Source organism: Saimiri boliviensis, chromosome 10 (genome assembly GCF_048565385.1).
Source record: "Saimiri boliviensis isolate mSaiBol1 chromosome 10, mSaiBol1.pri, whole genome shotgun sequence".
Taxonomy (NCBI): Eukaryota; Metazoa; Chordata; class Mammalia; order Primates; family Cebidae; genus Saimiri; species Saimiri boliviensis.
Window position 1 is genome coordinate 35174999 of NC_133458.1, and position 27199 is coordinate 35202197.

The following is a 27199-nucleotide window of genomic DNA, read 5'->3' on the forward strand; positions in this document are numbered from 1 at the left end:
GACAGAACTTAGGCATAACTAAGTGGATGTATACCTAATTTTAACAATCATCTTTTATAAAAGCAAAATTATGCATAAATGTGACACACCCCTAAACAAAGGATACAAATGAACTTTTGGTGATATTGTTTTCTTGGTTCAGAGTATCAATTTATTATTATAATAGAAATGTACAAGTTGCTAGAAAGTCTGTATTTTTAAAATATGGAATAAAAAATGCATTTTCTATTAAAAAAAGTGTACTTATAGTAGCTGTTACATCTGCTAACTCAATCTACCTTTTCCCCCCTCATCATGTTGTAATTATAATTAAATCTTTTCATTACATATATCCTCCTTTCTAGGTTGAAGATCATTCTCTTTTATGTATATCAAAAACAAAAATAAACTGGAAGACAACATGGTGCCCAGTACCTTTTCATTTGTTGAGGAGGCAGGAAACTGTGTCATGGAAAGATAAAATGACTTGCTTAAGAGTAATGTTGAGTCAGTTGCCTGTTCTTTGTAACCTTTGAACATTACATCACCTTCTCTGAGACTATTTCTACTTTCATTTCATTTTGATCACATCTATAAAGTTATTTTTGTTGTCTGGCATTTCTGAACCTCATCTTGCTCATATATCCTCTGTGAGGACTTTAGTCTTCCTGACACTATTTATGCAAGTTTATACAGATCTTTTGGCTTAGTCTTGGTCACGTGCCTCACATTCGGTGGTTTTTCTAGTCCTTTTCAGAAGATTTCTTTAGTTAACCCTTAAAAATTAGAGCTTTTTTTTTTTGGACTAAGTTTTGCTCTTTACACCCAGGCTGGCATGCAATGGTGCAATCTCGGCTCACTGCAACCTATGCCTCCAGGGTTCAAGTGATTCTCCTGCCTCAGCCTCCCAAGTAGGTGGGGTTACATGCACCCACCACCATGCCTGGCTAATTTTTGTATTTTTAGTAGAGATGGAGTGTCCCCATGTTGGCCATATTGATCTCAAACTCCTGACCTCAGGTGATCCACTGGCCTCTGCCTCTCAAAGTGCTGGGATTACAGGCATGAGCCACCATGACCAGCCAAAAATGAGAGCATTTAAAAATGATTACTTAGGATTCTTTCCCCATGGGCCATTCTAGACTATCTCTATTATCTGAAAGCACATCGCTTTATAACATGTTTCTATAGTGTGTTTCTTCTCTGAAGATTTGAATATCATTTCCTAAACTCAAATAGAATTCTCCATTCTCATACCTCACTGTTACCAAGTTCTGTGTCACATTGTATCTTCTACCCAACATGCTTCCACTTCACCCCCTCTACATACACACACACACACACACACACACACACACACACACAAATTATACTACATATGGGAGGAGTTTCTCTTCTGATAATTAAAATTAGGTAGAGAGTCTTTCTGTGAATGGACTCACAGTTGTCAAGAAGAGTTCTTTCCAATTTCTGATGTTACTCAGTAATGCCTGTTACTGCGTGTATAAATCTGTATAACTAAGCATCTCAGAATTGCAAACCTACTTAGATGCTGACATAAGCTACATTCTCCACAAATCAGTCTTGTCAGTAATAACATTTTTTCTCTTGTTTTTCTATTTCCATTATTTCTGTCTAGCTCTGGTCTCTGCTAATTCAGGAAGGGAAAAATAAGTTTTGAGTTCCCTCAAACCCCAGACCTGGGAACTATGTCAGGAAACCCTGAATACAACTGCATGGCCTTGTGGCAAAGGATGTCAGCCTCCCATTGTGAAGTTCCCTAAAGATGGTTCTGACTAGGGCTTGATGAGTTCACTGGGAGTAAGAGACTGTGAGGCAGTAAACTGAGCAAAGGAGGTTCTATGTCTGATGAAGAGAAAATGACAAGTAATTAACAAAAGAAATAGGATATGAAGAAATAGAAAGTGAGAGGTGGCTCAGGAAATTATAAGTATAAAAATCATAAAATGTTTCCTAAATAGCTTCAGATGTAGTATAATTTGCACATGTGAGGAGTTTGATGCTAGAATAAAGCGATTGGTGATAGCCAGAAAAAAAATATTATGACAACGGAAACTCCATCTTATTTTTTTTTAAAGATAAATGATACTGATTGGTATGAGAGAAGTCTATGAAGAAAGAGATTGCAAAAATGTTAGAAAAGGAGAGAAAGAGAGGTGTGTGTGTGTGTGTGTGTGTGTAGACAGAGAGAGAGAGAGAGAGAGAGAGAGAGAGAGAGAGAGAGTATAATGTTCCTTAAAGTAATTTTGAAATGCAGATTCCTCTGCAGGCTCACATATCTGTATTGTAACACCCAGACGCTTTGCAAGCACACTAAAGATTAGAAACTATTAACTCAGCAGATTGGAAAGGGGTGGGATCTGGTGTCTATAGGAAAGGGATAAGCTTTAGATAAGAAGTAAATCTCTTCTGACACCAGTTGGAATGATGAGAAAACAGACATATGTTTAGTAAATGGTAAAGTGGAAAAGTTATATAAACAGTAAGATGGGAAAACTTGCACTGCTTGATGTTCCGTGGCATTTCTACCTATTATTCACTTAGTGACAGAAATCATTTTCTGTGTGTGCTAGTCCCTGTGCCAGGTATTTTACTTTTGCTCTGTAATATAATGATCAATGGTGATTCTGTACAGTAGACATTACTATCCCCTTTTTGTTTTGATAAAACTGAAGCTTGTGGAAATGGGGTAACATGTCAGGATAATACAGGAAAGGAATGGTGGGGCCAGGCCTAGCTCTAGGTGAACCTGTCCCCACATCTCTAGCTTCTTTAGCCAGGGCAGGAGTCAGAACACTTTTTCTGTAAAGAGCCAGAGAATAAATATTTTAGGTTTTGTGGGCAACTACTCAATTCTGCTGCTTGCAGTGCAGAAGTAACTACAGACAATATGTTAATTGATGGATATGCCTATTTCCAGTAAAACTTTATTTGTGGACCCTGAAATTTGAATTTCATGTAATTTTCATGTCACAAAATATTCTTCTTTTGCTATTTTTTCAATCATTTAAATGTGTAAAAACCATTCTTAACTTGCAGGCTGTATAAAAACAGTCAATGGGACAGATTTGGCCCATAAGCCATAGTTTGTCCACTCCTGGCATAGGGAACTGCTTGTCAAATTCATGCTCATCAGTACATCTTTCCAAATGCAGGAATTCAGACTATCCAATCAGAAGGAAGATGAAGCCTTATATTGATAAGTAAAAGCCTGAAACAATCGTAGTTTTCCAGATGAAAAATATGACTGTGTTAGTTCTATATAATTTTTTATTCATTGATCCCAGACCTGTGTATTAGGCCGTTCTTGCATTACTGTAAAGAAATACCTTTACAATTTTTAAAGTAATTTATAAAGAAAAGAAGTTTAATTCATTCATGGTTCTGTAGGCTTTACAGGAAGCGTAGTGCTGGTATCTGCTTGGCTTCCAGGGAGGTTTCAAGCAGCTTTCAATTATGGCAGAAGACAAACAGGGAGCAGGCAAGTCACATGGCAAAAGCAGGAGCCAGAGCAGGTACAGGCAGAGAGCATGCTACACACTTTTGAATTACCAGATCTCCTGTCAACTCAGAGGAAGAGCTCACTCATCACCAAAGGGATGGCCCAAATCATTAATGAGGGATCTGCCTTCATGATCCAAACACTTCCCATGAGTCCCCACCTCCAACAATGGAGATTACAACTCAACAGGAGATGTGGGCGGGACAGATCCAAACCACTTCAACTGGATAAAGAGAAAGTAGACTACAATGGAGATGATGCTGTAGGTCATCTATTTGTCTTTCCAGATTCATTTTCCATGCTGTTCAGAGACTGAGGAGGCTGTTTGGCTGGATGCCTCCTTATTCTTTGGCTTTTGTGGGGGTTGGCCAATAGGGAGACCTGTAGAGTTTGGGAAGGAGAGAGGATAATACACTTAGGGTTTTTCTTCCTCTGCTCCTTCCCTAAAATGTCTCTGTAGGTCAAATGTGTGCTGTGAAATCTCAGCTCTTTTTCAAATGTCCCCCTTAGCAGGGCAACTTTTCCCCGGGTTCTAGGAACCACTTCTCCCGCTCCGTTTCTAGTCTAAGGTGGTGAGTGCTTTGAGAAATGAAGTACTGCACTATCGCCTGTGTTATTCCAATTCTTTCTTGCGTTTTTGTATATAGTCCTTTCATTAATCTCTTCTCAAATTACAGAATTTGAATGTGTCCTCTTGTTTTCTGTGAGAAGCTTCTGATACAGAGAGCTGTGGTTGAGTTTAGCAATATCTGTTCAGGAAGCCTCTCCAGAGCATTGCATCCTCTGCAGGAAAAAAAATAACCATTCCTTCCTAAATGTCCACATTGTACCCTAAAATATATTTTAACAACTTTATTGAGGTTTGATTTACATAAAATAAACCATATATGCTTAAAACACACATTTTAATAAGTGCTGGTATATGTGCATACTATTGAAAACATCACCACAATCAATAAAAGAACATATTCATCACCCCTAGAAGTTTCCCTGTGCCCCTTACAAATCCCTCCTGACTACCCTCCCTGTCCCCTTGATCCCATCCTCAAGCAATTGCTGGTCTATTTTTGGCCATTACAGATTAATTTTTCTAGAATTATACGTATCAGTAGAATTAGATAATATGTACTTAATTTTTTGGTCTGGCTATTTTCCCTTAGCACAATTATTTCTTGTTTAGTTTAAATCATTGCATCAGTAAATGTCTGTTGCCTGCATGTGACATATTCAGTTACCTCTATTTAAATTTCAAGTTCTCCAAGGAGTGCCACATTTGACATCGTACTCCTAGAACCTAGCACAGTACCTCTCATACAGATGAAACTTGATAATTATGGAAGTGGAACCTAGCACAGTACCTCTCATACAGATGAAACTTGATAATTATGGAAGTGGAACCTAGCACAGTACCTCTCATACAGATGAAACTTGATAATTATGGAAGTGAAATGCCAGATTATAGATTTTCAACAATGCTGCCTTCATTTCTTTATAATTGCACAGATATAATAATTTATCCAAGGATTAGATGTGTGAGTTACCCTGGAAACTTAACTGCCATAATTAACCTGTTATAGAACTTCCCTTGTATTCCATGATAAGAGTTGTGTTTTTTAAAATCAGAAATGAATACTGGATTTTTTTTCTGAGTCTACTGAGACAATTATATATATATTTTCCTTTTTATTATTGATATGGGACATGACACTGATAGTTTTGAATGTTTAATTGACCTTGCATTCCTAGGATAAACCTGTCTTTCTCATGAGGTATTATCCTTCTTATATTCTGTTGTATTCAATTTGCTAGTATTTTGACGAGGATTTTGCATCTATGCTCTTGCCTGTATCTATCACAATTTTCTTAGTTTTGGTATCAGGGTAATGCTGGCATCAGTGAAGAGTTGGGAAATGTTTACTGCTTTTCAGTTTTCTGAAAGAGTTTGTATAGTAATTCTTCCTTCAATATTTGGGAAGATTCACCAGTGATGCCATCTGGGCTTGGAGTTTTCTTTGTAGAAAGAGTTGAGCTACAAATTAAATTTTAAAAATAGACATAGGGTATATGAGCTCACTTTTCAGTAAACTTCATTGGTTTGTTTTTCCCGTTATTTGTCCATTTTATCTAAGTTGTTGAATTTATCAGGATAAAAGTGTCCCTAAGTAGTCCCTTTTTATCTTTTTAATATTATTAGAATCTAGTGGTATCACTTCTCTCAGTTCTAATGCTGGTAATTGATGTTATCTATTTTTTGTTCCTGGTAAGTCTGGTTGGGAGTTTATCAGCTTTAATGACCTTCTCAAAGAACCAGGTTTTATCTCTTTACTTTGCTGATTGTTTCCTTCATTGGGCAGAGACTTTTGGTTTCACTGATTTTCTCTAATAGTTTTTCTGTTTCCAATTTTATTGATTTCCACACTGATATTTGTTATTTTCTTCCCTCTGCTTATTCTATGTTTACCTTGCTCTTCATTTCCAGTTTTTTAAATTAGAAGCTAAGTCATAAATTTGAGATTTTTTTTTTTCATTTCTAACATAGGCATTTACTACTATAAATTTCCTTCTCATTACTTCTTTGCAGGCAGTCCATAAACTTGTATGTTGTGTTTTCATTTTAGTTAGCTCCAAATGTCTAATTTCTCCTGATTTTTTGACCTTTTAGAAGTGTGTTGTTTAATTTCCAAATATTTGGAGATTTTCCAACTTGAAGTTTTGAATTTATTGAGACATCTCTTATGGCCTAGAATATGGTCTATCTTGGTAAATATAACATATGGATGTAATGAGAATACTGTTCAGTATAATGTTCTATAAATATTAATTATGCCAAGTTGGTTGATAATGTTCAAATTTTCTATACTTTTGTTGATCTTTTCTCTACTTGTTCTATCAATTATTAAGAAAATGGTATAAAATCTCCAACTGCTCTTGTGTCTTTATCTATTACACTTTTCAGTTGTATAGTTTTTGTTTCATGTACTTTGAAGCTCTCTTATTACGTGTAGAAATTACTAGGATCTTTATATCTTCTTTATAAATTGATTCTTTTATCACTATCATATGATTTATCCTTATGAAATGACCTCTTTATCTCTGGTAGTATTTTCTGTTCTGAAATCTACTTTGTTATTAGTAGATATTAGTATAGCTACTCCTACTTTTTTTTTTTGATTAGCATTAGCTTGCTATATATTTAACCATCTCCATACTTGTAGCCTTTTTGTATCTTTATATTTGAAGTGCCTTTCTTAAAGATGGCATATAGTTGTGTCTCCCTTTTTTGTAAAATCTTAAAACATCTGCCTTTAAATTGAATTTTTAGGCCATTTACATAGTTTGTGATTATATAATATGGCTTAGTTTAAATCGATCATTTTGGTACTTATTCTTTGTCTCACCAGTTCTTTATTCTCTTTTTCAACGTTTTCTGACTCTTTGAGATTGAGTACTTTTTTGTGATTTAATTTTATTTAATTTGTTGGCTTATTAGCTACTGTTTTTGTTTAATTTAGTGGTTACATTAAAGTATATAATGTATCCCTTTAACTTACCACACTCTACCTATGTATTATATTATACCATTTCATGTGTACTACAAGAAGCTTATAGTAATATATTCCCATTGCTCCTGGCCCAGCCTTTGAGCTAATGTTGACACACATTTTATTTTTGAATGTGTTATAAACACCATAATAGATGGTTTCTACTTCTGATTAAACAGTCAATTATCTTTTAAAGGGCTATACATTACCAATTTCATTTATTTACCCAGTATTTGTGGTTTCTGGTGCTCTTCATTCCTTTGCACAGGTCAGGTTTCCCCCAGTATCATTTTATTCTGCTTGGGTCTTCCTTTAGTGTGTCTTACAGTGCCAGGGTGGTTGTGATGAATTCTTTCATCCTTTTTTTTCTGAAAAAGTCTTTATCTTTGGACCTTGTTTTTGAAAGACATTTTAGTTTTGTTTTTTATTTCAGCAAAATAAAAAATATTGCCTCACTATCATCTAATTTGCATTTTTTAAAATGAGAATTGCTGTTATTCACATCTTTCGTCCACTTATAATGTATCACTTTTTCTCTGGCTTCCTTTAGGTATTTTTGTTTCTCACTAGTTCTGAACTATTCAGTTACAATGGGTTTTGGTGTAGTTTGCTTCATGTGTGTATCATACTTCAGGTTCACTGAGTTATTCACTCTGCGGTATTATAATTTTTTATCAGATTTAGAATAAAAAGTTTTTGTTCCATCCACTTTCTCCTCTCCAATTATCTACAACTGCAATTCTATGTTTATTTGGCTGCTTAAAATTGTCCTACAGCTCACTGATAGTTTGTTTACTTTTTGTTACTCCTTTCTCTATAAAAAGAGAAAAGGAGTTTCTGTTGAGAGTTTTTGTTGCCGTGTCTTCAAGTATACTAATCTTTCATTTTTATTCCCTCTGGTTGTACTTTTATCTCCAGAAGTTTAATTAGGTCTTTTGTTTACATTTAAAAAATACCTTCTATGTCTCTACATAACTTTTTTTTGGGGGGGTGAGGATGGGGTCTCGCTTTGTCACCCAGGCTGAAGTAGAGTGGCATGATATCTGCTCACTGTAGCAACCTCCACCTCTTGGTTCAAGCAATTCTCCTGTCTCAGCCTCCTGAGCATCTGAGACTACAGGTACACACCACCAAGGCCAGATAATTTTTGTATTTTTAATAGAGAGCCAATGCACTTGGCCCCTACATAACTTTTAGAACACACGGCATACAATTAGAACTTTTTAATGTTCCTACTTAATAATTTGAACATATGTGTTAGTCTTGGGTTGGTTTCCCTCAACTGATTTCTTTCTTTTTTTTTTTTTTTTTTTTTTTTGAGATAGAATCTTGCTCTATCACTCAGGCTGGAGTGTAATAGCACCATCATGGCTCACTGCAATCTCTGCCTCCTGGATTCAAGCGATTCTTCTGCCTCAGGCTTCCAAGTAGCTGGGATTACAGGTGCCCACCACCAGGCCTGGCTATTTGTAAAAATATTTTTAGTAAAGACAGGGTTACAGTATGTTGGATAGGCAGGTCTCGAACTTCTCACCTTGTGATCCATCTGCCTCGGCCTCCCAAAGAGCTGGGATTACAGGCATGAACCACTGTGCCCAGCCTTTCCTTTTTATGTGTCATATTTTTCCACCTCTTTGAATGCTGGTAACATGTGATTGGATGGTAGGCATTCCGAATTTTACTTTGTTGAATTTTGTTTATATTTCTTTTATTTATTTATTTATTTATTTACTTATTTATTTATTTATGACAGGGTCATGCTTTGTTGCCAGGCTTGAGTGCAGTGGTATGATCAAAGCTCAGTGCATCCTCAAACTCCTGTACTTAGACAGTCCTCTTGCCTGAGCCTCCCAAGTATCTAGGACAACAGGTACACACCACTATACCTGATGAATTTTCCTTTTCTTATTTTTTCTTTTAAGTTTAATTTAAGATTCAGGGCTACATGTGCAGTTTTGTTATATAGGTAAATTCATGTCACAGGGGTTTGGTGTACAGATTATTTTGTCACTAAGATACTAAGCATTAGTACATAATAGATGTTTTTCCTGATCCTCTATTTCCTTCACCTTCTTTTCTCAATGAGCTCCTTTGTCTATTGTTCCCCATTTCATGGCCATATGTTCTTGTTATTTAGCTCTCACTTTTAAGTAATAACCTGTGGTATTTGGTTTTCTGTTTCTGTGTTAGTTTGCTTAGAATAATGGCCTCTAGCTCCATTTGTGTTGCTACAAAGAACATGAATTCATTCTTTTTTATGGCTGGATAGTATTCCATAGTATATATGTACCATGTAGTCTTTATGCAGTCTACCACTGATGGGCTTTTAGGTTGATTCCATGTCTTTGCTATTGTGAATAGTGCTGCAATGAACATATGTATGAATTACTCTTTACGGCTTTATGGTAGAATAATGTATATGCTTTGGGGTATATACCCAATAAAGGGATTCCTGGGTTGAATGGTAATTCTGTTTTGAGTTCTTCGAGGAATTCCCACACTGCTTTCCACAATGGTTGACCAAATTTACACTCCCACCAGCAGTGTATTAGCATCTCTTTTCCCTGAAATATTATCAGCATCCCTTAAATTTTAATTTTTTAATAATAACCATTCTGACTGGTGTGGGATGGTATCTCACTGTGGGTTTGATTTGCATTTCTCTAACAAAATTCAGCATTTTTTCACATGCTTGTTGGCTGCATGGATGTCTTCTTTTGAAAAGTTTCTGTTCATGCCCTTTACCCACTTCTTAACAGGGTCATTTGTTTTTGTTTGTAAATTTGTTTAAGTTTTTCAAAGATTCTGGATATTAGACCACTGTCAGATACATAATTTGCAGGTATTTTCTCTCATTACCAAACTCTCTACTGTGCTACTTCTCAAATATGCCCAAAGATGAACATTTTATCACTAAATAGCAATTGTAACTTCTTCATTAATGATGTCTGATTATTTATGGAAATAAGTTATCTAAATCCTAAAAAATGTATATTGTCCCCTGTGGAATTTTATAATAATATATTTAATTTATACAAAAAAGTAATTGATCATTTTAGCATTTTAACTTTTTGTAAATTAGTCTTCATACGACGGTTATTTACCATCAACATTTGTGCTTTTATTTATTTGTTTGTTTTTAATTTTAATTATTTATTTTTGAGGTGGAGACTTGCTCTGTCACCCAGATGGAGTGCAGTGGCATGATCTTGGTTCACTGCAACCTCCTCCTGCCTCAGCCTCCTGAATAGCTGGGACTATAGGCATGTGCCACCATGCTCAGTTAATTTTTGTATTTTTTAGTAGAGATGGGATTTCACCATATTGACCAGGCTGGTCTTGAACTGCTCACCTAGTGATCTACCCATCTCAGCCTCCCTGAGAGTGGGAGTGCTGGGATTACTGGTGTGAGCCACCATGCCCAGCCTTGATGGCACCTAATCAATTGCAAACATAATAGTGTAGTATGCAATTTCATATGTGAGTTTTGCAATCACCGACTTTAAAGTGTTAACAGTAGCCTAACCTATTCAAATATTGGAGATTTATGAATTTTAGTCACAATTTCCTTAAATGCTTTTGTGATTTATATTTTAAAATTTATAGAATATATTATAATTTACAGAGGGCTATTACACACATTATTTTACATGAACCTATGAGCTAGGGTAGGCAGGTTATATTATTTACAGTTTTCAGATGAGAAAATTGATGTTCAGTGGTTGAGGGAAATTGATTATATTCCTGCAAAAAGTAAGAGGTGGAATCTAGATCTAAATGGAATAAAAGTTATTTAAAAGGATTGTAATCAATCTATTAAAATTGCCATGTATATTAGTCCCTTCTCACACTGCTATAAAGAGCTACGTGAGACTGGGTAATTTCTGAAGAAAAGAAGTTTAATTGACTCACAGTTCTGCAGATTTAAGAGGAATCATGACTGGGAGGCCTCAGAAACCTTAAAATCATGGTAGAAGGCAAAGGGGAAGTAGGTACATCTTGCTAAGGTGGAGCAGGAGAGAGAGGTGGGAAGGGGGTTAAGGGGGAAGTGGCACACACTTTCAAACAAACCTGTCTCATGAGAACTTAATCAGTACCATGACGAGAACAGCAAGGTAGAGATCCACCCCCATGATCAAATCATCTCCCGCCAGGTCCCTCCCCCAACACTGGGGATTACAATTCAAGTGAGATTCGGGTGAGAACACAGAGCCAAACCATGTCACCTTTATAAAAGGTTCATTATTCTTTTGGATAAAAAAATTAAAGTATTGTTACAAATTATGAAATCATGTGCTTGAACCCAGGCTTCAGAGGATGTAAGATGATTCCATACATTTAACAACTAATGTGTGAATCTGGGCAATCACTTTTTCTGGACATTTCCTTTATTTAGTTTCAACATATTTATCACTTGTTTTGCTTGCTGCTTGTTCATAATTGTTAACAGAAAGCAAAGAATCAATACCGCTACACATAAAACTTTGTAATGGTCCTACTACACCCAAACTATCATTAAGGACAATAAGAACTTTTGAGCAACTGTTTAAAACACAGTCTAGGTCTGGTGTGGGTGAAATCCCTCAGCTTTTGTTTGTCTTGGAAAGTTTTTGTTTTTCCTTCATGTTGGAAGAATATTTTTGCCAGATACACTATTCTAGGGTAAAAGATTTTTTCCTTTGGCCCCATTAAATTTATCATGCCACTCTCTCCTGGCCTAAAGGTTTCCATGGAAAAGTCTGCCAGATGTATTGATGCTCCATTTATGTTATTTGTTTCTTCTCTCTTGCTGCTTTTAGGATTCTTTTTTTAATCCTTGATCTTTAGAGCTGATTGTTAAATGCCTTGAGGTAGTCTTCTTTGTATTAAATCTGCTTGATGTTCTCTAACCTTCATGTACTTGGATATTGATATCTTTGTCCAGGTTTGTAAATCTATTTTCCCTTTGAATAAACTTTCTATACCTAATTATTTTTCTACCTTCTCTTTAAGGCCAATAACTCAGGTTTGCTCTTTTTGAGGCTATTTTCTAGATACTGTAGGAATGCTTCATTTAAAAAAAAATCTTTTTCTTTGTCTCTTCTGATTGTATATTTTCAAATAGCCTGTGTTAAGGATTACTAATTCTTTCTTCTGTTTAATCTATTCTGCTATTAAAAGGCTCTGGTGAAATTTTTAGTATGCCAATTGTATTTTCAGCTCCAGAATTTCTGCTTAATTATTTTAAATTATTTTAATCTCTTCATTAAATATATTTGATACAATTCTGAATTTCTTCTCTGTGTTATCCTGACTTTCCTTGAGTTTCCTCAAAACAGCTATTTTGAATTATTTGAAAAGTCACATATCTCTGTTTCTCCAGCATTGGTCCCTGGAGGCTTATTTAATTCATGTGGTGAGCTCATGTTTTCTTGGATCATCCTGATGCTTGCAGATGTTTGTTTATGTCTGGATAATGAAGGGTTAGCTATTTATTTTAGTCTTTGTAGTCTGGGCTTGTTTACACCCATCTTTCTTCGAAAGGCTTTCCAGACATTCGAAAGGACTTTGGTGCTATGCTCTAAGTTGTATCTGCTTTAGGGGACACCAAAACCCAGTAATGCTGCGGTTCCTGCAGGCTTACAGAGGTACCACCTTGGTGGTCTTGGATATGTTCCAGAAGCATCTGGATTACAAGGCAGAGACTCTTGTTCTCTTCCCTTACTCTCTTCAAAACAGAGTCTCTCTCTCTCTGTGTTCTGAGCCACCTAGGGCTGGACCGACTGTTACAAGCGTTGCCGTGGCCACTACCACTGGAATTGTGCTGGTGCCAGCACTGCACTGGGTCTCCTGCAAGGCCTGCTGAAATCAATCTTTGGACCCTGGGGCTCTACAATCAGGAGGTAGCGAAGTCAGCCCAGCCTCTGTCCTTTTCTTCAGGGTAGTGAGTTCTCCCAGTCTCTGAGTGGCTCTATAGGTACAATCCAGGAGCCAAAGACTACAGTTAAAAACCTTAGGAGTCTACCTGGTATTCTAATATACTGTGGGTTAGCCATTACTCAAACCAAAGTCCTTCCCACTCTTACCTCCCTTTTTCAAAGGCAGAATAGACTCAAACCATGGCCATACCACCACAGGATCATAGGAAATACTACCAGACTATTGCTGATGTTCCCTTAAGGCCTTAGGGCTCCTCAGCCAGCTTGTGGTGACCCTCCGGTAACTGAGCTCCCCTCTGGCCCAGTACAGGTCTAGAAATGCCATCCAACAGCCACATCCTAGAATCCAGATGATCTCCCCACTGTGGCTGAGCTGGTACCTAAGGTGTAAGTCACAGTCTCCTTTACTTCTTCTTCTGCTTTTCTCAAGCAGAAGGAGTCTCATCCCATAGCCACCACAGCTGGGAGTTTGCTGATTCCCACATGAAGTCATCATGTCTCAGAGTCTCACCTAGGGTTCTCAATGTACTGTCTTGGTATTGCTACTGGTTGTTCAGGGGCCAAGAGCTCTTCAGTTAGCTCATGATGAATGACGCCCGAACTGGGTCCTTTCCTTCACAATAGCAGGTTCCCTCTGGACCAGTGTGTGTCTAGAAATGTTATCTGAAAGTTAGGACCTGGAACAGGGACATCACAACTGTGACTGGTGTCCTATCCTGCTGTGGCTAAGCTGGTATACCATATGTCAGACAAAGTCCTCCCCACTCTTCCCTCTCCTCTCCTCAACAGAAAGAAGGGATCTTTTCTGGAGACATAAGCTGTGCAGCCTGGAATTAGGGAAGGAGTGATGCTAGCAATACCTTAGACACCCCAGCTGATGTCTCGGCAGGTCATGTGCCCTCACAGTCCACTGTCTCTGGACCCAGTTCAACACTAGAAATCACCCAGGAGTTGCAGTTCTTATATCCTAGATTGCTTCTCAAGTTTACTTAGAGACACAGAGCACTGTAGACCTTAGTGGTGAGGCTTGTAGGAACTCAAGTTCCAGCCTCTGGGATAAGTGATTCCCCTCTGGCTAGGGCTGGTTCAAATGCTTTTCCATGGGTTGGTGTCAGCTGAATTTGGTCTACTTTTTCTTTCTTCTATAACTAGGTGGCACTGCATTCAATGCCTCACAGTTGCTGTGCTCTCCCTCTTCCAGAGCACATGAACACTCTGCATCACACCACTGCTGCCAAGGGATGGGGAAGAAGAAGTGATATGGTTTGGTTCGGTCCCCACCCAAATCTCATCTTGAATTCATATGTGTTGTGGGAGAGACCCAGTGGGAGGTAATTGAATCATGGGGGCAAGTCTCTCCAAAGCTGTTCTTGTGATAGCGAATAAGTCTCACAAGATCTGATGATTTTTAAAAAGGGTAGTTTCCCTGCACAAGCTCTCTCCTTTTGTCTGCCACCATGTGAGACATGCCTTTCACGTTTTGCCATGATTGTGAAGCATCCCCAGCCATGTGGAGCTGTAACCATTAAGCTCTTTCTTTTATAAATTGCCCAGTCTCTGGTAGATCTTTATCAGCAGTGTAAAAACAGACTAATACAGGTAGAATTGATGACTCGAGGCTGTTTTTCACACCACTTCAGTGCCTCTTTCTGTGATATGAAGTTAAAACCAAGTACTATGAGTGCTTACTTGATTTTTGGTTCTTATGAAGGTGTTTTTTGTGTGTGTGTGTGTGTGTGTGTGTATGTGTGTGTGTGTGTGTGTGTGTGTGTGTGTGTGTGTGTGTAGATGGTTGTAAATTGGTGTCCTTGCCAGGGGATTAGGAGGGGACAATTAGTGGAGCCTTCTCTTCTGCCATCTTGCTCTGCCCCCTTTTAGAATACCGTAATTTTTGAAAATTCAGAGCTCAGTACAACTTCTTAATTAAAATTCTAGGCAAAAGCATGAAATAAAGTTAAATGTATGTTGTTTCTACACATCTATCTCACACAAAGATAAATATACTCCTTTGATACATTCCCTAAAACCCAGAGTACAAGCAAACATCAAATACTTAGTCCAAATACAACAGCTTTATTTGGACTGTAAGTGGCATGAGTAGCAGAGGAAGTTGAATTTGAATATGAGTATTGCGTGTTTTGAGAGAAAAAATTTTGGAATATCAATGATAGCAATAGATTGTGATGATGGCTGGCAGATATGTTTCTGCAGACTGATGTAGAGGTTATTATGTATTGAAAAAGATTTTTAGGAGAGAAGACAGTTCAGATGGTGAAAAGTGCATCATCCATTGCTTTTGAGACTCAGGGAGAGATAAATACATTAGGATAAGTGAATAGAAAAATATCACCTAACTTCAATGTTATAACTTCTAAGAAAAATCACTTGTCTCTAGAAAAAAGAGAAATGTATGGCAAATTGCCTGGGTGGTTAGGCTACAAACTTGGAATACACTTTTGGGTCAGAGCGCAGGAACATATTCTAGGATAAGTGGTACTGTTTGACCTGATGCACTACTAGAAGCTGTTTTGTTCTTAGAGGGAGGTTGTCATAAGAGAAAAAGCACTTGAACTCTGGCTGCAGCATATTGCAAAATTTAGAAATGGTAATGCTTATTCGGGAGACTTGGGGAGCCTGTCATATGTATTTTTACATTTTATACATTGATAAACATTTATCACTGTCCATGATCACCGCTAGTAATTAGGTCCTCATGTTGAAAGCACTGAGAAACATGAACAGTTTTGCGGCACATTCCTAGTACAATTCAAAATGAGGACAAAAATGACTCTAGAATACTGTAGTCTGTAAATTATACTCCAGAAGTTTGTACATGTAACAGTGACTCTCTAGCTGTGTTTCAAGGAATCCTAGGGCTCTAAGAAGGTACCCTGAGTGTTTTCTGGAGGTAATCATTGAAGCTAGGGCTTCAGTTCCTCTGCTTCTACTTTAATTAGGACTGTTCTATCAGTACATGGTTTATATACAGGGATTTTGTGAAAGCTTTCACTTTAAAAGAAATTTTTGGCCTCTTGATTTTTATTTTGATATCAGCTCTTTATCTCATCAGGTACAAATAATACAAAGTTCACAGGTAGGAACTGGCCTGCAGGCCATATTTTGAATAGCACTTGTGTAGGAAATCCTATAGGAACTACCTCTGACCCTTAAGTTAACCACAGATGTACATCTGAAGACTTTGAACAATAGCTTTTTCAGCAAAATAGAATAGTGAAGTGTTTCTTCCCTAGCAATAATATGATGGCTTAGACCCTAGAGAAATATCAAGTCAGAATGAGAGAAATTGAACAATTGAACAAATGTGCCTGGAAAATGAGTCACAGCTGGATCCACCTACCTCATGAGTGTTTGCTGGCAATGGGGAGACTATTAGAATATTAAGAAGTTAAAGTGCCTGCCATCACATACTGTATTTTTATTAAGGCTATGGAGATTCAGAATTAGGAGAGTATCTAAAGGGAGGCAGTGTGGCAACACAGTTAGATGCTTGAGTCTGGTTTTATATTGCCTAAGTTCAAAAACTAATGGTACCACTTCTCAGCTTCACAAATCAGATGATTAACATAACTTCATTAAACCTCAGTTTACCTATAAAATATGATAATCATACCTACTGGGGTTGTTATGAGGATTAAATAATTTATGTAGAACACTCAGCATACAACATGCTTAATATATGTTAACCATGTTATTTTTTTGAATCAAATTAAAGTATTTTTTATAGTACTTGAGCCAACACTAAAATGAGAGCATAATGGCAGAATAGGACTTCCTAGCACTAGTCCCCTTGCAGAAATGGCAATTTGAACAACTATCCATGCATGAAAATACCTTTAAAAGAGCGAAGTAATTCAAGTGAGAGATTATATCACCTAATTGTAGCATAAAAATAATTTTAAAAAAGAGGCACAAAAGTAGGAAGATCACTTTCACATCACCAATATCACCTGTACCCCAAGCCTTGGCAGCAGAGCATGAAGAGAGACACTTTGTGCGTGAGAGGAATAGAATTATGTGGGAAGACCCTAGAGACCCTGGTACCAGGCCTACCCAAGAGAAACATGGCACTAGACCAGCACCTGTAGCCACAGGCTTTAGACTAGCACCTTCACACTCAGGTTCCAATCTAGTTCTGGTACCAGGCTGGTCTTCTTAGTCTGAGGTCCAGGCTCATCCCAGTGGACCCAGACTACAGGACTACTCCTGATAAAGACAAAGGCACATCCCTACAATCTGAAGCTTCATGTCTATCTACTTACTGACCTGTGTATTATGCCAGCCCACACAAGGACTCAAGCAGCAAGTTTGCCCATTGACCCCTCCAGTTGGTCCACCCAGAATCTACATGGACTAACTAGTATAGGACTTTTCTTACCAGATTTACTTTATAAACACTGTAAGAGTTGCCTGTTTTCTTCAAATGCGCAAACACCAACACAAGGCCACAAGAATAAAAAAGAATCAGGTAAATGTGACACCACCAGTGGAGCAAAATAAAACACCAGCAATGGAGCTTAAAGAAGTGGAGATCTGTGAACTGCCTGATGAATAATTCAAAATAATATTCTTAAAGAAATTCAGTGAGCTACAAGAAACACAGACAACTAAACAAAAATTTAAAAGAAATACATAAACAAAATACGAAGTTCAACAAATAGATAGAAAGCATATCAACCAAACATAAATTTTGGAACCAGAGAACACAATTACTAAATTGAAAAATTCCACAGGAAGTTTAAACAGTGGACTCAATCAAGCAGAAGAAAGAATCTGTGAGCCTAAAGACAAGTCACCAGAGGAGAGAGAAGAAAGAATAAAAAAGAGTGACATAAGCCTAGGGGACTGATGAGACACCATGAGTTAAACCATTGTACACATTATGGTAGTCTCAGAAGAAACAGAGACAGAGAAAGGAGAAGAAAGCCTGTTTAAATAAACAATAAGAGAAAACTTCCCAAATATGTAGAGAAAAATGAACGTTCAGACCTATGTAGCCCAACATACCCCAAATAGATTAAATGTAAGAGATCATCACTGAGGCACACTGTCACAAAATTATCAAAAATCAAAGAGAAGTTTGAAAGCAGCAAGCAAAAGGCAGCATGGCATATATGAAGGAATCTTCATAGGACTATAAGTGAATTTCTCAGTGGAAACTTTGTAAGCCAGGAGAGAGTGGAAAGATACATTCATAGTACTGGGGCGGGGTGGGAGGGGGAACCTGTCAACCAAGAATATTTTACCCAATAAGGTCTTCTTTCAGTTATGAAGAAGCAATACAGACTTTCTCTAAACAAAAACTATGGGAGTTAATCACTACTAGACCTATCTCACAAAAAATGCTAAAGAGAGTTCTTCAAGTTGAAGCAAAAGGATGATAACTAACAATATGAAATTATGTGAAAGCATAAAGCTCACTGTAAAGATAAGAATATAAGTACATTTGGAATTTTCCAATACTGTAATGGCGGTACATAAACATCTTTTAACTCTACTATGAAAGTTGAAAAGCAAATGTGTTACATATAATTATAGCTATATTGATTTAACAAATACATCATATATAAAATATGTAAATTCTACCATTGATAACATAAGATGTGTAAAGAGAATGTGTAGAGTATTAGTATGTAGTAAAAGCTAAGTTGTTATCACTTTAAAATAGACTATTATAACCATCAAGTATTTTATGTAAGCCTTGTGGTAATCACAAAGCAAAAGCATATAGCAGATATATAAAAGATAAAGGAAAATAAGTCAAAACATACTACTATAAAAAATTAAATAGGAAAGGAAAGCAGCAAGAGATGGATAATGGAACAATGGAACTACAAAACAGTTAGAAAATGGTTATTAAAGAGGCAGTATTGATTCCTTACATACTAATAATAACTTTAAAGATAAAATGACTAAATTCTTCAATCAAGAGACACAGAGTCATTGAGTGGATAAACTAAAAGATCCAGCTCTATGGTGCCTATAAGAAATTCATTTTAGTTTTAGGAATACACATAGGCTGAGTGAAGAGTGGAAAAAGGTATTCTATATGAATTGTAACCAAAAAAGAGCAGAGATGGCTATGCTTATGTAAAACAAAATATATTCTAAATCAAAAACTATTACAGGGTACAAGAAAGGTCATTGTATGATGAAAGGAGGTCAATTCCTCAAGAAACTATAACAATTGTAAGTATATATGCACCCTACATTGGAGCACCTAAATATATAGAACTAAAGAAAGAAATAGATATTAATACTATAATCGTAGGGAACTTCAGTACCCCAACTTCACCAATAGGATGGATTATCAGGACAGAAGATCAAAAGGAAACAGTGGGCATGAACAACACTATAGACAAAACAAACCAACAGATATATACAGAACATTTATCCAATAGCAGCAGAAAAAATGTAAACATTCTTCTCAAGTACACATGGAATATTTTCCAGAATAGATCATATGTTAAGTCACAAAACAAATCAACAAATTTAAGATTATTGAAATTATAACAAGTATCTTCTGACCACATGGTATAAAACAAAATCATTAACAGGAGGAAAATTGAAAAATTCACAAATATGTGGAAATTAAATAACACACTCCTAAGCAACTAATGAGTCAAAGAAGAAATCAAGTGGAAATTTTAAAATGTCATGAGGCAAATGAATGTAGAAACATAACACACAAAAAATTATGAGATGCAGGAAAAGTAATTCTCAGAGTGTAGTCTATAGTAATAAATTCCAGCATGAAGAAAAAAGAAAAATCATCCCCAAACAACCAAACTTTACAACTCAAGGAACTGGAACAATAAGATAAAATAAGCTAAAGTCAGCAGAAGGAAGGAAATAATAATGATCAGTGTAAAAATAAATGAGATGGAGACTAGAAAAAGTATATAAAAGATCAGTGAGACTAATAGTTGTTTTTTTTGAAAAGATAAATTATTCTTTTGCTAAATAACTAAGAAAAAAGACAGGAGACAATTATAAATGAAAAATGAGACACTACAACTGATACAACAGGAATACAAAGAATCATAAAAGACTACTATGAACAGTTATACACCAAAAAAATCAAATAACTTTGAAGATATGAATAAATTCTTAGAAACATACAACTTAACCACAAACTAATCTTGAAGAGATCAAATGTCTAAACAAACCAATAATGAATAAGGAGACTGAATCAGCAATAATACTAAAAAATTTGCAACAAAGAAAAGCTCAAGACTTGCTTACTTCACTGGCGAAATCTACTAAATATTTAAAGAATTATGGCCTGTAATTTCCAGTTTCCTCCAAAAGTTGGAGAGGAGGGAACACTTCCAAACTCAGGTATTACACTTATACCAAAGCCAGACAAGGTCATTATAAGAAAAGAAAATTACAGACCAATATTCCTGATGAATATAATGCAAAAGTTCTCAACAAAATATTACTAAATTGAATTAAACAGTGCATTAGAAGTATCGTATACTATGAACAAGTATGATTTAGCCCTGGGATGCAAAGATTAAGTACCACATACATGTGATACACCACATTAACAGAATGAGGGACAAAAACTGCATCTCAATAGATGCAGAAATAATATTTTATAAAATTCAACATTTTCAGTAATAAACAACTCTCAACAAATTATGTGCCTCAACATAATAAAGGCAATTTACGACCAGCCCACAGCTAACATCATACTCAACAGTGAAAAATTAAAAAGCTTTTCCTCTAAGATGAAGATCAAGACAGGAATGCTTACTCTCCCACTTTTGCCACTTTCATTATAGTCCTGGAAGTCTTAACCAGAGTAGCTAGATAATAAAGAGGGAAAAAAGGCAATCAAGTCAGAAAAGAAGAAATAAAATTTTCCATATGATCTCATATATACATACCCTAAAGAATTCAACAAAAAAATTGTTAGAACTAATAAATTCAGTAAAGTGGGAGGACACAAAATCAAAATACAGGCCAGGCGCAGTGATTCACATCTGTAATCCAAGCACTTTGGGAGACTGAGACAGGTAGATCATGAGGTTAGGAGATTGAGACCATCCTGGCCGAAGCCCCATATCTACTAAAAATACAAAAATTAGCCAGGTATGGTGGCATGTGCTTGTAGTCTCAACTAGTCAGGAGGCTGAGGCAGGAAAATCACTTGAACCCAGGAGGCTGGAGGTTGCAGAAAGCCAAGGTTGCACCACTGCACTCCAGCCTGGGCAACAGGGTGAGGCTCCATCTCAAAAAACAAAAAAACAAAACAAACAAACAAACAAAAAACATACAAAAGTCAGTATCTATTCTATACACTCAAACTATGTGAAAAAGAAATCAAGAAAACAACCCTATTTACAATAGCTGTAAAAAAATAGAACACTTAAGAATAAGTGAAAATAAAATACAGGTTGAATATTCCTTGTCTATAATACTTAGGATCAGAAGTGTTTTGGATTTTGGAATATTTGCAGTTGAGCATTCCAAATCTGAAACTCTGAAATTCAAAATACTCCAGAGAGCATTTCCCTTGATTGTTATGCTGGTGCTCAAAAAGTTTTGAATTTTGTAGCCTTGCTGATTTCAGATGTTTGAATATGAGTTGCCTAACCTATACTTACAAATAAATTTAACCAAGTCAGTAAATGCTCTATTCACTGAAAACTATAAAGCATTCATAAAATAAATTGAAGAAGAGGCAAATAAATGGAAGGATATCCTGTGTTCATGGAGTAGAATAATATTGTTACAAGTGATCTACAAATTGGCAATCCCTGTTAAAATTGCAATGGTATTTTTCATAGAAATAAAAAAAATCTTAAAATTTATGCAAAACCACAAAAGATCCCAAATAACAAAAGCAATTATATGCAAAAAGAACAAAGCTGGAGTCATCATATTACCTGATTTCAAAATATATTCAAAGCTATAGTAATCAAAACAGTATGGTGATGGCATTAAACCAGACCAATGTAAAAGAATATAAAGTCCAGAAATATATCCACACATTTATAAGCAAATAATCTTTGACAAAGTTGCCAAGAATACACAATAGGGAAAGAACAGTCTCTTTACTAAATAATATTTGGAAAAACTGAATATCCACATGCAGAAGAATGAAATTATCACAATGATGATTAAATTTCAGTGTAGATCTTTTTCTCATACCATATACAAAATCACCTCAAAATGAATTAAATACTTAAGTGTAAGATCTGCAAATGTTAAAGTACTAGAAGAAAACATAGAAAAAAAGCTTCTTGACGTTGGACTAGACAATGAGTTTTTGGAAATAACTCCAAAAGCACAGGCAACAAAAGCAGAATGGACAAATAGAACTGTATCTAACATATCAGCGTTCGCACAATAAAGGAAACCATCAACAGAGTACAGTGACAACATATGAAATGAGAGAAAATATTTGCAAACTCCACACTTCATGAGGAGTTAATAGCCCACATATATAAGGAACTCAACTCAATAGAAATAAAACAAATAACTTGATTTAAAAATGGGTAAAGGAATAGGGTTTTCTTGAAAAAGACAGTATCCTCCCTTAGTCCATTTATGATGCAGCTATAACAAAATACCTTAGCATGGGTAAATTATAAACAATAGAATTTCATTTCTCACAGTTCTAGAGGCTGGGAAATCCAAGATCAAGGTGCCAACACTTAGTGGCTGGTGAAGGCCTTCTTGCTGAGTCCTTACATGGTAGAAGGGGCAAACACTGTGTTCTCACATGGAAGAAAGAGAAGAGAGAAAGAGAGTGAAGCAGCTCTCTCGCCTCTCTTTTAGAAGGGCACGAATCTGGCATGCGCGGTGGCTCACACCGGTAATCTCAGCACTCCGGGAGGCCAAGGGAGGCAGATCATCTGAGGTCAGGAGTTTGAGACCAGCCTGACCAACATCGTGAAACCCCAAATCTACTAGAAATACAAAAAAATTAGCCGGATGTAGTGGTGTGCACCTGTAATCTCAGTTACTCAGGAGTCTGAGGCTGGAGAATCTCTTGAACCTGAGAGGCGAAGGTTGCAGTGAGCCAAGAATGCACCACTGCACTTCAGCCTGGGTGGCTGAGCAAGACTCCATCTGAACAAAAAAAAAAAAAAAAAAAAAAAAAAGAAGGACACTAATCCATAATCCATTGATGAGGGCTCCACCTTCATGACTTAACATTTAAAGGCCCCACCACTTAATCTATCTCACTGGTGATCAAGTTTCAACATAGGAATTTTGGAGGACACATTTAGACCACAGAATACCCAAAGAAATGAAATAAGTATATCAAATAGATGTCTGTATTCCCATGTTCATTGCAGAATTATTCATAATAGCCAGGATATGATATCAATGTAAGTGTTCATCTACAGATAAATGGATACCTAAAATAGATAAATGTATAATGGAATACTCTTAAACCTTAAAAAAAAGAAGGAATTCTTATCATTTTCGACAACATGATGATATGTAAAATAACCCAGGCACAGAAAGACAAATACTACATGGTGTCATTTATATGTGGAATTTAAAAAGCCTAACTCATAGATGCAAAGAGTAAAATGGTGGTTGTCTGGGCAGGGGAAGGGGTTGGGGGGAAGGAGAAAAGATGTTGGCCAAAGGGTACAAAGTTTCAATTAGATAAGATGAATAAGTTCTGAAAATCTTTCATAGAGCATGGTGACTATAGTTAATAACCATTTGTTGTATATGTGAAAAGTGCTGAGAGTAGATCTTAAATGTTCTCATCACAAAAATTTTAGCTATGTAAGATGATGAATATATTAATCATCTTGATTGTTACAATCACTTTACAATGTCATATATAATAACATCATAGTTCACACCCAAATATATACAATTTGTTTGTCTATTATATCTTAATAAAGCTAGGGAAAAAAGAAGACATCATGCCAATAATGATTTATAACATTAAAATGAATCATAGATATGTTAAATATTATTGAATTAGGAGCAAGAGGAAAATGCATTATATAGGGGGAAAGGATCATATCAAGTGTCAAAGTTTATATCTTGCCATTCTATACATATATGAAAGGGTGATAACGTTTTTTATTTTGGCTTCTGTCCTCTTTCTTCTTCTTATTTTTTTCCTATTATACCTTAAGTTCTGGGGTACACGTGCAGATTGTACAGGGTTGTTACATAAGTGTACACTTGCCATGCTGGTAGTTTGCTACAACCAAGGGTGATAAAATTTTGCACCTAGCTTTGGTAAGCTGAACACTGTAGAAAACAAACCAATATATTTCAGATTCTGTGAATGAATCCTGAAGAACTACAGAAGTAAATATAAGTTCTTCCTCTGAAATTTTCTACTTTACTGCATCTGGAATCAACTTGGCAAAGTCCTTCACAGATCACTTCCCCCAGTCAAATCCTAGATGCTTTTCTAAAGATCACAGTTTCAGGAAAATACTGTTTATTTTTAATAACAATTTCCTCTGCAAAAGAAGACTCTTACTTTAGATGCTAGTAAAACAGTGATAGAATATACAATACCTTTTAAAAGGTTACCAGGCGTCCCCAAACTTTTTACACAGGGGGCCAGTTCACTGTCCCTCAGACCGTTGGAGGGCCGCCACATACTGTGCTCCTCTCACTGACCACCAATGAAAGAGGTGCCCCTTCCTGAAGTGCGGCGGGGGACAGGATAAATGGCTTCAGGGGGCCGCATGCGGCCCATGGGCCGTAGTTTGGGGATGCCTGGGTTAAACCATGGAAAAAGTATCCCTGGACATAAATCCCATGACATCAGAACAGTGCTAGGTAACTCTGACTGGGAAGATACTCATTCAACGGCTTAGCATGAAATGAATAATTGTTGAGCCACTAAAGAAGAAAATACCGACAATATTAACTAGCTTTTGCTTGGTTCCATTAGAAAAAGCATAATCGGAACCAGTCCTAGGCAGCTGACACAGGTGCACTAAGGTCCTGGCTGCCCCTCACTTACACCCACAAAGAGAAAAAAGATTCCCTTTTCCCGAACATTCAGGAGCTCCTAAGACAGGTGAACAGGACTAACGTTCACAGGGATCAGCTCTTGGAGAAAGCATTTGCAAAACAGGGAGTCAGGGATTAGAATAACAGAGAGATGTCATTGGGATCCAGGCCATAGCCACGTCCTAATGCAAGGAGAGAGGCAAGTTGCTCTAGCTTCAGGAGCTGTCATCACCTATCAATACTTCCTTCTTACCATGTGACCACCATTCTTCCAATTATGCATTTTATCCTGCTTCTTCTAGTGAGTTTTCACTGTAGTCTTATGGACGTTGTTCAAAAGGCATCACTTCTGATCAAAATGCCACAAATCCCCCAAAAGTACTGATTCTACCAAAGATATATGATTTCAAGATCTGGTGCTTTTTAAATCTTCTATAAACTGTTTCTTCCTCAAATATGTGTCTATGACTATTTCTCCACTATATCTTTGTGGCAGATGTCATAATATTTATTTAAATGGTTCTCTCTGTGTTCTTGCTATAAATGGCGTTAGAAGAGACTTGAAAGGAAGATTGCTTGAGTTTCTATCACTCTCCATAGCTGCTCCTAGTCGTTGAGGTTTCTACCACCATTTATAAAGAGCTGTTATATCCAGATACATAATATTTAGAGACAAGTGTTTTCTAAATCCAGTTCTACCTCTACCGACAAAGAAAAGGGTATGCAGGAGTTGGGCTAGAAACTGGCTGCTTTCCTAAGCTAAAATTGTCCAAATGGCACTTCCTGATGAGTCAAGGAGAGTCTATGGGCAGGGAGCTTGCATGTCATTACCGAGGTTACTGAAGTACTCCTTGGAGCATATTTTCAGCAGCATTGATTTTACACAGAGACAGATGGGTTAGCTATTTTATTTCATTTGAGGGCTTCAAAAAGCTAGTCTCAAAGCAAATTCTATTCATATGTATGTAATCTCAAATTTTTGTCATAGTTACCTTTTAGAGATACATTTCTTCTAAATAAATAAAGATTTTTTTTTCTCTAAACACTAGGATTACAAATTAGCTAGCCAACACATTAGCAGGGGTTAGTTACCCAATCAATAATTCATCATATCTCTCTTCAATCAGGGGAGCACAGGTATCTGACAGGCGAATAAGAAGTGGCAGTTCACTATGAGAATTAAATAAGGCATTGTCTACAGAGTACTAGGAACTTAGAACATGATGAATAAATAGTAGTTTTCATTACAATTAGAGAAAAAAACCCAGATAGAATGATTATTAGGTTTCGAAGTCAAGCTAAAAAAAGCTCTTTATGATATTGTCTCTTAAATTCTCGGCACCTGCAATGAGAACCAGATATTCCTGCCCCATATGTCTCTGCAGTCCCGGGAGCTCCTGAAATGAAGCCTAAGGTGGGTTTTGTCCTATCATTTCTTATTCTAATACCATTCCCATGAGAATATATATGATTAATATTAGATTAATCTTGGATACGGAGAAGAGAACACAAAAAATACCAGGTAAGCTTTTGGAGGCAGGAGTGGCTTATTCTGTCTGTTCTAATTACCCTGAATAATTTGAAAAAGAAAAATAATTCTATATAGGCCACTGAATGGGATCTCATTTTCTATGAGAGGTAAGATCCAGCTTCCTCTGGAAAACCACCAAATAAAACTCGCTTCATCACTTACTGGTGCCATAAGTTCTTTAGATGAGTTAAGAAGAGAGGTTATTTTTATCTAAAGCTCTTACCCCTGGACAAATCGCTCAACCTCTGTGAGTCTTGGTTTTCTTGTCTATGAAATGAGTATACTGTCAATATGCTCTACTTCATCAATTGTTATGAAAATCAATATGAACTTTTATTAAAAAATGCTTATGGAAAAAATGTTTTGGGTAATCTACTGGGCATTGAAGTCACAAAAAAGGAGTAAGGCATAGTCTCCCCCTCACACAGGGAGTTACACACATAAATAATGGCTGCTCATGATAAAAAGAATACCATAATGGAGATACATCAAAAACTCATTTGTCTATTAAGTTAGTACTGAAAGAAAAGTGGCTATCAAAAAGTTCATTTAAGTAGAATATTATATGAGTGATATGTGTGTGTGTGTGTACATGTATCTATCTATGTATCTATCTATGTATCTATCTATGTATCTATGTATCTATGTATCTATCTATGTATCTATCTATCTATCTATCTATCTATCTATCTATCTATCTGCCTATCTATCTCTTTAACTTAACCCA

At 36.4% G+C, this 27199-nt stretch overlaps 1 long non-coding RNA gene across 1 annotated transcript in view; it reads left to right on the forward strand.

Moving 5' to 3' along the window:
* Positions 1–27199, forward strand: part of LOC141580171 (uncharacterized) — a 202579-nt gene that overhangs the window by 61732 nt on the left and 113648 nt on the right. The window lies entirely within an intron of this gene.